Source organism: Taudactylus pleione, unplaced genomic scaffold, assembly GCF_031769625.1.
Source record: "Taudactylus pleione unplaced genomic scaffold, aTauple2 ptg000129l, whole genome shotgun sequence".
Lineage (NCBI taxonomy): Eukaryota > Metazoa > Chordata > Amphibia > Anura > Myobatrachidae > Taudactylus > Taudactylus pleione.
The window spans coordinates 13,792,418-13,803,143 of record NW_028284531.1 but is presented as its reverse complement, the minus strand read 5'-3'; positions in this window follow the sequence as shown (position 1 = coordinate 13,803,143).

Genomic DNA, 10,726 nt, shown 5'->3' with positions numbered 1-10,726 from the left:
AAAACAAAACAAAAAGGGGGTGCTGGCAAAAATACAAGGCCTATGTACAAATTAACACAGGTGTGATATGTGTATGTTGAAATCAGCAGGAAGAGGTAAAGGCAAACTGCTAAATCACCAAAAGTAAACCAAACAAGCACGAATAAAGGCACGACACATGATTACATACAGTTTGTGGTTAAAAAAAATGAGAAAGAAAAACATACCGGGAGCCAAAACGGGAGCTCCGGAAGTCCCTCCATGTTCCTCCTCGGAGGAGCCTTCATTCCCCAAAGAACGGGGAGGGGTAATGATGGACTCCGGGGAGGGGGTAATTGGAAGAGGGGTGGGTGGAGGAGAGGGGGAAGTGGGACGGAGGGGAAGGAGGCCCGACAGTTCCGGGAGAGGGTCTGGGAAGGCTGGGGAGGAGTGGGGTATAGGGGAAATATTTGGGGTGGAGTGTTGGCTGGGGGTTGGGGATAGTGGCCGGGAACGCCGTCTGGCCGGACGGTGACGGCGTAGTCTTGGCTGTCCTCCTAAAATATGTCAAACAAATTGAGGTTAGTTTCTGGGCAAATCCGGGGCCCAAATTAAATAAAAAAAAACCAGCAACAAAAAACATGCAAAAAGGAGTAGAATGAAAAAAACAGAAATAGAGGGAAAACAAGCACACGCTGATGAGGACAAATAATTAATAGGACAGACAGGAAAACATGCACACGCAGATATGAGGACAAATAATTAATAGGACTGACAGGAAAAATATGAGATATGGTAAGAACTTACCCTTGTTATCTCTATTTCTACGAAGTCCATAGGGTTCCACAGGATACCTTGGGGTATAGGTGTGACGTCAGTCGCAGGGCACCAAAGAGTTAAGCTTTCAGCCTCCCAGGATGCACTAGGTCCCCCTCCTATACCCCGCCCCCGGGCCAAGGCACCTCAGTTAGTTACCAAGCCATAGGCCGGAGGAGGAGAAGGAAGAGAGAGAACAAAGATCTGGACACATACAAGAATCACATTCTCACCAGAGGGAGACGGAAAACCGGTGACCAGAGCAAAGCCCATCTGCAGCACAGGTGCGACAGGGCGGGAGTCCTGTGGAACCCTATGGACTTCGTAGAAATAGAGATAACAAGGGTAAGTTCTTACCATATCTCATATTTTCTACTTCAGGGTCCATAGGGTATCCACAGGATACCTTGGGGATGTCCCAAAGCAGTATCCTTTAAGGGTGGGGACGCTCCTGTGCAGAAAGGAGAATCCGCCGCCCGAAGGAAGCATCCTGAGAGGCGAAGGTGTCAAACCTGTAATACCTCACGAAGGTATGGACAGAAGACCACGTAGCAGCCTTGCAGATCTGAACTGCCGAGGCACCACGTCGAGCTGCCCACGAAGGACCCACAGACCTAGTGGAATGAGCCTTCAGAGAAGGAGGGACCGGTAGGCCTTCATGAAGATAAGCTTCAGAAATAGCCATACGGATCCAGGCTGCCAAAGTTTGCTTTGAAGCAGGCCAACCCTTTTTACGGAAGCCATAGAGGACAAACAAAGCGTCCGACTTCCTAAACGAAGAAGTGCGGTCAACATAAGTCCTTAAGGCCCGCACAACATCCAAAGAGGCCTCACCCACGGAAAGACCCGGTGAGTTAAAGGCCGGAACAACTATTTCCTCGTTAACATGAAACTGGGAAACAACTTTGGGAAGAAACTCGGGCCGAGTGCGGAGCACTGCCCTGTTCCCATAAAAAACCAAGAAAGGGGGTCTACAAGAAAGAGCCCCTAACTCAGAAACACGTCTGGCCGAAGCAATGGCCAGAAGGAAAACAGTCTTAGCTGTTAGCCATTTAAGATCCACTGAGCCCAGTGGTTCAAACGGCGGTCCTTGGAGAGCCCTCAGGACCACAGCCAAATCCCAAGGCGCCACAGGTGGAACAAAGGGCGGCTGAATGCGGAGAACACCCTGCATAAAGGTGCGCACATCCGGGATTGTAGCAATCCTACGGTGAAACCAGACAGAAACCTGTACCTTCAAAGAAGCAAGGCGAAGCCCATGATCTAGTCCCGCTTGCAGGAAGGCGAGAATCCGAGACAGACGAAACTCCCGCGGTGCATAACCTCTTGGTCGACACCACTGGAAGAACGTATGCCACACGCGATGGTATATCCTCGCGGAAGACGGTTTCCGAGCTCGTAACATGGTACGTACCACAGAGCTGGAAAACCCCCGGGACCTCAGCATGGCCGTCTCAACAGCCACGCCGTCAAAGACAGCCGAGTCAGGTCCGGGTGAAGGCAAGGACCCTGAGATAGAAGGTCCGGTCGTAGCGGCAACCGCAGAGGAATGTCCACGGACAGACCCTGAAGGTCTGAGAACCAGTGCCGTCTGGGCCACGCGGGAGCTATCAACAGGAGCGTCCCTCCTTCCTGTTTGAATTTCCGGATTACCCGTGGAAGAAGGGAGACCGGAGGGAACAGGTATGCGAACCGGAACGTCCACCGGACGGACAGAGCATCCACCAGAGACGCCCCTTCGTCTCTTGTGCGAGACCCGTACACCGGCAACTTGTTGTTGTGCCGGGACGCCATGAGGTAGATTTCTGGAAGACCCCACCTGTCCACCAGTAGTTGAAAAACGTACGGGTGCAGGGACCATTCCCCCGGATGAACGTCCTGGCGACTTAGAAAGTCCGCCTCCCAATTGAGCACTCCCGGGATGAAGACCGCTGATATGGCCGGAAGATTGCGCTCCGCCCAAACCAGGATCCGAGAGACCTCTACGAGAGCCACCCGACTGCGAGTTCCTCCTTGCCTGTTTATGTAGGCCACGGTGGTAGCGTTGTCCGACTGGACCTGCACCGGGCGACCCTGGAGAAACCGCTGTGCCTGCTGGAGAGCATTGAAGACCGCACGGAGTTCCAAGATATTTATTGGAAGCTCCGCTTCTGTCGGCGTCCACCTGCCCTGGAACAAGTGTGGACCCGAAACTGCTCCCCAGCCCCGAAGACTGGCGTCCGTTGTCAACAGGACCCAATTTGGAACCCAGAACGGACGTCCCTTGTTGAGGTGGGTCGTCTGTAACCACCACGTAAGGGACAGGCGAACCTCCTGGGTGAGCACAATCGTCTGGGACTTCAGAGACTGAGTCAGCCCGTTCCACTTGGACAGGATCAGGTGCTGCAGAGGTCTGGAGTGAAACTGGGCGTATTCCACCATGTCGAACACCGACACCATGGAGCCCAGTAACCTCATCGCCGAGTGTAAGGACACCCGGCGGCTGTGCAGGCAACTGCGCACCCTTGACTGTAAAGCAGAGATCTTGTCCTCCGTCACGAAGATCCTTTGCTGTCCCGAGTCCAATAAGGCTCCAAGATGCAGAATCCTCCGAGACGGGATTAGAGTGGACTTCTGCCAGTTGATTAGCCAGCCGTGCCGTTGCAGCAGTGCAATGGTCAGGTCCAAGTGGCGTAACAGGAGCTCTGGAGATCCTGCCACCAATAACAGGTCGTCCAAATACGGCAACATGCGGACTCCCTGCAGCCGCAGAGAAGCCGCCATGACCGCCATCACCTTGGTGAAAACACGTGGTGCTGTTGCCAGGCCAAAAGGTAACGCCCGAAACTGGAAGTGGTCGCTGCGGATTGCAAACCTGAGGAACTGTTGATGGCGCCAAAGAATAGGGACATGCAGGTAAGCGTCCTGTATGTCCAATGACACCAAGTAGTCCCCAGGTTCCAGCGCCAGAATGATGGACCGTAGGGTCTCCATCCGAAACTTCGGGACCCGCAAAGACTTGTTGAGTGCTTTGAGGTTGAGAATCGGACGATATGACCCATTGGGTTTCTGTACCAAAAATAGATTTGAATAGAAACCCTGGCCCCTCTGGGAGAATGGAACCGCCACTATAACTCCAGCCTGGAGCATAGTGTGCAATACCTTCCGCAGCTCCGTAGCCTTGTTCCGGTCTGATGGGAGACCCGTGGTGAAGAAGCGAGCCGGGGGTCTGTGCCGGAAGGAGAGGGCGTATCCGTGGGAAACCACCTCCAGAACCCAAGTGTCTGTCGTAGTGGTCGACCAACACTGGGCGAACTGTAGCAGGCGGCCTCCCACCCTGGGATCCCCCAAAGGGAGGCCCGGACCGTCAGGCCGCAGGCTTGTCATCTGGCTTGGGGGCCGGACGTCTGGTACTCCATGCCTGCTTCCGGGGCTTGACCGATTTCTTAGGGCCAGCCTGTCGAGGAAACGACTGTGGTTTGGGCCTGCCCTGGGCCCTAGATGACCGAAAGGACGATGGTCCCGAACCAGAAGGAGCAGCGGCCGACGGGAGACAAGCAGATTTGGCTGCCGCCAACGTGGCCACAATCTTATCCAGATCCGGACCGAAGAGAACTTCTCCGGTAAACGGCAACGCTTCCAGACCTTTCTTGGAATCTGCGTCCGCCTTCCAGGATCGCAGCCACAAGGTGCGACGAGCAGCTACCGCTGCTGAAGAAATTCTAGACACCAGAGTACTAATGTCTAGAGCCGCCTCGTTGATGTAGGTGGCCGAATCACGGAGATTGCCAATCAACTCCGCCTGTTCGGCCGGACAGTCGGATTCAAAAGAAGCCTCTAATGAATCCGCCCAGCGCTCCATCGCTCTGGCAACCCAGCAAATGGCCATAGCCGGCCGTGCTGCCCCCCCTGCAAGGGAATAAGCGGACTTCAGGCAGATTTCTACCTTGCGGTCCGTAGCATCCTTAAGGGAGGACATGGATGGCATCGGCAATGTGGCACTACGGACAAGACGGGTCACGTGAGAATCCACCTGTGGAGGGGATTCCCACTTAGCAAAATAATTATCCGCGAACGGATAAGCCACCGCCAGGCGTCTCTGCGGCTGGTATCTTTTGCCAGGTTGTTTCCACGCCTCCTCTAAATGGTCCACCAACTGACCCGAAAGAGGAAAGACTGTGGCATCTCCCTTCACATCTTTGAAAAAGGCATACTTAGATTTAGCCGCTGGGGGAACTTCGTCCTCAATCACCAAGGCTGTGCGGACCGCCCGAATAAGTCCAGGAATATATACTTTGGACTTAGCATCAGCGTCCTTAGTATGGAGAGGTTCCTGATCGTAAGGATCAAGAATCTCCCCATCATCAGATGTCCCTTCGTCATCCTCATAAGGAGCGGACAGAGACGCCACCGGCCTTTTATGAGGCCGCATCACAGACTCCCCTTGCAACACATCCGACAAGTGCTGTACAGAACTCGTCAGGGAGTTAACCCACGCTGGCTCCTGAGAACCCGGGAGCGGGGAAATAGGGAGACTGTGGGGTACCACCAATTGTCGTGGGAACCCCTGCATGGGTGATGACACCACAGACTGCTGGGACAAACCCCTCGGAGTAAACGCGGGCTGTGGAGCTAACTGGCCCACTAAAGCTGTTAACGCCTGAGCGAAACAAGCCCAGGGCGGCTCCTGTACCGGTGCTGTAACCGTAATAGGCCGCGCCATGGACAAACACTGCCGGCAAAGGCCCTCCGCGCTACCCTCCCCCTCCGCTAACGGTACTTTGCACCTGGTACACTGTAGCCGGAGGGGAAAATCACTTTCAGACATGATGGCACCACGTATGTGACCTCTCTCACCACTTAAGTATTTAAATAGGCGAGAGACCACCCTGCAGCACCGCACCGCAAGGGCTTTAGCAGAAAAACAGGGACAGTAATAAAGCTGACAGTTTAGAGAAGAAAAGTTACAGGCAGCAGCGCTAGCACAGTCACATACAATGCAGAGAAATAACAATTCCTGCACTAACAGCGCTGATCACTCAACTACACAGACACAGGGCCTGGTAGGACACAGCGCTGCATACACAGACCTGAGCCACAGCGGAGGAGAGGTATGCGGGGGGACCCAGACCACGATGCTTCCGTCCAGCGTTTCCAGCAGCGTTCACCATGCGTTCTGGAGAAGATGGCCGCCGAGGAGCAGAGAGGAGGCTGGCCTGGGGGAGGAGCGCTGCCACAGGACCAGTCGGCAGCATGCAGAGAGGGCTGTGTGCAGCGGGGGAGGCGCCGGCTGTGAGACAGGGAAGGCGCGCTCCCCTGGCATGCATTTAACCCCTGGGACGCCGCAGCGCTACCGCTCTGCTGCGGTCCGCTGTCCCAGGGGGTAGTGGAAGCGCAGGTTGGTCGCCTGGCTCCACGCTGCAGCCAGTCCCCAGGGAGCCCCCTGCCTGGGGACTTAGGACCATGTGATCAGCGGGGACCCACCGCGGGACCCCGCTGCTTACCTCTGTCCCCCTTGAATCCGGCCATGGTCCGGAGCATCTGGGGTCACCGCTAGCTGTGACCCCAGACGCCCACCAGCATCCCCGGATCAGTACCGGCGTTCTGGTACCGGCGGGGTGTAGGGAAGACAGCATGGACGTCAGGACTGACTGTCCATGCTGTTCATCCAGATGTGCAGCCACAGCTGCATGAAGAATAAGCTTCAGGGGCTCTTCTAGCCCCCACTCCAACAGGTGCACCCGACTCCGGCCGGGCACCAAACTAAACTGGGGTGCCTTGGCCCGGGGGCGGGGTATAGGAGGGGGACCTAGTGCATCCTGGGAGGCTGAAAGCTTAACTCTTTGGTGCCCTGCGACTGACGTCACACCTATACCCCAAGGTATCCTGTGGATACCCTATGGACCCTGAAGTAGAAACATGCACACGCAGATATGAGGACAAATAATTAATAGGACAGACAGGAAAACATGCACACGCAGATATGAGGACAAATAATTAATAGGACAGACAGGAAAACATGCACACGCAGATATGAGGACAAATAATTAATAGGACAGACAGGAAAACATGCACACGCAGTTTGCCCCACAAACACAAACATGAAAACCACAATACATAACACTTACTTTCAACGATCTGCATGCGAAAGCATGCCAGCAAGCGGGGCGTTCGCCGTTGCAGGTCTGACCACCTGCGCTCAAGCTGCCCGATGTTGCGGCGTGAACCCATCGACCGCAGGCGGGACCGTGCCTCCGCATACGCGGAGCACTTCTGCCGGTTGGTGATGGGTGGAGGCTGGCTGGTGATCCGCCTATCCATCACCTCCGTAAGCACCAGCAGCTCGCGCCTGGTGAATGCGGAGGCTCTCATGATGGCAATGGAGTTTTTCATACAAAACATTTTTGATAAAGTGTGGCCAAAATTTCTGATTGGCTAATGTATTTTGGAAATTAACAGGAGCAATTTTATTGGTTAGTGTATGAGTCATGTGTTCAACAGGGCCACAAATCTCTGGAGAGTTATGATAGGCTTGATGCAGTGACATGCGTTTGCAAATTTAAATAAAGAAATGAACCCCGGAAAATATGCGGGGATCCACAGCAATAGAACAATTGTTTAATTGTGGTTCACATGTTTTTTGAACAATAAAAGCGAATGTTCCATCCGTATGTATTCTGCGGGTAAACACAAACACGGACAAGAGTAAAGTTTCTTGCATTGTGTTGAAAAAAAAAAAACAATTAAGCTAATTGATACATTGATTGGCATGATACGATTGAGGGAGGTAGGCAGAATAAAGGAGCAGGTAATCGACATCTGACAAGGCCACTTGTGCGTGCGTTCCCTTCAAGCCATTTCGGGGATGTACGCTCGCTATTTCGCACGCTCGTTAGTTAGAGGAGGGGTCGCCGGAGTTTAGGGAGGAATTTTAGATGCGAACGAAAATACGAGCGAGCCATTGAATTTAAATATTTTTGTACGTACGCCTAACGTACGTGCGCCCGCTTGCGAGTGGGTCTGAATGAGGGCCAATGTCAACTATGACTATAACAAGTTATTTATAGTTGTTTCACTCCATCGGTCTCAAAGTTTTTTTATAGCAATCTTTTTTAATTAATAGTGGATTGTGTGGCTTATAAGCTACGTAGGTGGTTTCTTCACAGGATGCTTTCGCCGGTGTCTGCCAATTGATATAAACTACAGCATATTCTTAGGTAGGTGAGCTTTTTTTTCTATAACTTTAATTTTAATGTGCGAGTATCCCCTTTCACTATATTTGATCCTGTATACCCGAGATTCCCAAACGCGGTCATCAAGGCTCTCAAACAGTTCAGGTTTTAGAGATATCCATGGTTAAGCACAGGTGGTTAAATCAAATTGACTGAGATACTAATTAAATCACCTGTGCTCAACCATGGAGATCTCTAAAACCTGAATTGTTGGGGAGCCTTGAGGACCGTGATTGGGAACCTCTGCTGTATACAGTATGTTTCTTTAAGTCATCAATCGTATTATTGTCAAAAGCAAGTTTATATTGTAGGCACATACCAAAGTACGAGTGGGGTCCTTTGTTACATAATCTTCAGCAGGTATAAGCAAAATATTTGAAACTGTTTTTTTTGTGGAATTCACCACATCATTTTTGTTCTATTAGGGACAAATACCCCAATTGCATATTTTACTGTATTGATTTAATATTATTTTGAGTCAATGTCAGTTTTTGATGCTACAATAAATACATTGGTATTATTATGAATGATACATTCTCTTAGTTTATTATTACAACTGGATTTAGAATTTATACTTCAGGGCCTATATAGAGTGTTTTGTTTTCTCTTTTCAATAATGATGTATTTGGTTAGTAAGAAAAATACCTGTTTGAACATTATGAGGGGTATTCAATATGAAACGTAAACTTCGCTGTCGAAGTATACGTTTCATATCGGAGATTTTACCTGCGTTAAAGTATCGGGCGCGCGCCCGCTTATCCCCGTATTCAAAATGAAACTAACGAACACGGGAGCCTGCGAAGTGGGATTTGCGTAAAGTTACGAAATTTTCCTTAAAAAAATTGTAGGACCCCCCCTAAAGTTGTAAAAACATGGGGGATCACTATGGGTATCCCCGTTTTAGCCTTTAAATGAAACTCGGGGATTTAAATAGCCGCAGCAGGTGTTTTTTCCCGACATTGAAGAAGTGATGCAGAAGAGCACTTAGGTTATTTTTTTCGTTTTTTTAAGTGGTCCCATCAAATTTGGGGTACATGAAAATGGGTACTAGCATATTTTGATGTCCCTAAAGTAAGTTTTTAAAAATTCTGCAATTGTGCACCTGCCGCTATAATTCTATTCTAGAAAACATCTGCCGCATACTTGCAGAATAGCCCTGAACCTATTTCCCTATTCTTAAACAATTTTTTCCCATTTTTTTTTTCACCCCAATTTTTTAATTATTTTTTGGGGTGTCCCTATTTTTTTTTTAAAACTTTTTTTGACACAGTTCTTTTTTAAATGTCATTCCCAGGGGTGCAGGCTATTTTTTTAAGCCTGCACCCCTAAACCCAAATTCTGCACTTTTTTTCAACACGTATTCAATGGTGAAAAGTTATCCCTGTTTTTTTATCAGACTTTTCGAACCTGCGAAAAGTCTTTGAAATTGAATACGGTGTAAAACTAAAACCTGCGATGAGGACGTCATCAAAAAAACTGAGTTTTCGCTCCCATAACAGTGAATACCCCTGTATATCGTAAAATGTATTACAGAAATAATCTGAGCTTTTTTATTTAAACAAGTGATATAATAGAGTGTGGCCTCGGTTCTCTTAAATAAAAAAGCACAAAGTGGTCTCAATCCAAAACAGAGTGAATAGAGAATAATGTGACCCATACATCAGCAATCAGAATAAAAGGATTCCTGATTCTGCGTTATTGTCCCAATTTCACAAATCCCCAATCTGCGCTCATTCATTAGATAGTTTTCAGTGATGTGCAGATCATTTTCATTTTACTAGTAACGGTCTGCAAATTGGCTGATCGTTACCATACACTAGTAATCTACAGCCCCGATTGGTAGGTGAAATCCAACATGCTGGACAACCTGATTTACCGATTACGATCACTTTTTCTTCAGAGTCAGCAATCATTGAACCCCATACCCTGCAAATATTATTACACAATTATCTTCAAAACAGGGATTTTCCCATTATTGATTGCTGATGTAGGGGCCCCTTTAACATCTACTTGAAATTTTATTGATTTAACAACAACAGTAAATAGAATTTAAAATCCGAAAAATATGCGGAAGCACAACCCCCATCCTGCATATGTAAATGTAGCAATGTAATTAGCTTTTTACTCAACCATTTGCAGTGTTCTGAAGCCAGATGCTGGAAAAAGTAGATCCAGCAGTTCCTGTGTAAAGGGTCAGGCTGTTCCCATATTGGGACACCTATGATAATGACAATATCTACAGATGGAAACGGGCATTGTACACCTGCATGTGACGTAACCTCTTACATTAAAATACCTTTACTTTCATACCGTTAGTGCTGTTCCTTCCTACCTCTGCTGGACAGTGTGTGATATATTACTATATTTTGGATCTCGCTCATCATCACTGGATATCATTTATTAATGTGCGCTGCCTCACTCTTTTGTGATCTCTATATATACATTTTCATCCACCTTAGGGCACCATGCCAACGTGGCCCAGTGCACATATGACACAGCAGCATTGTTTGTGCACCCTGGACTGGTGCATACAGGATCACCACATTCCCCTTCACAACTCAATGCATGTTGGCTATGGCCATATACAGTAGAGGCAGCATGTGGCCACTATGTTTACATAAAAGCATTTGGCCATGAGCACATCCGACCCCACCGCTTCTCCTACTGGGTATGTGGTTCCTGAGTAGCTTTCTTCCTCCTCCTGCTTCCATTATTGTAATGCTGGCTGCAGCACCCCCGTC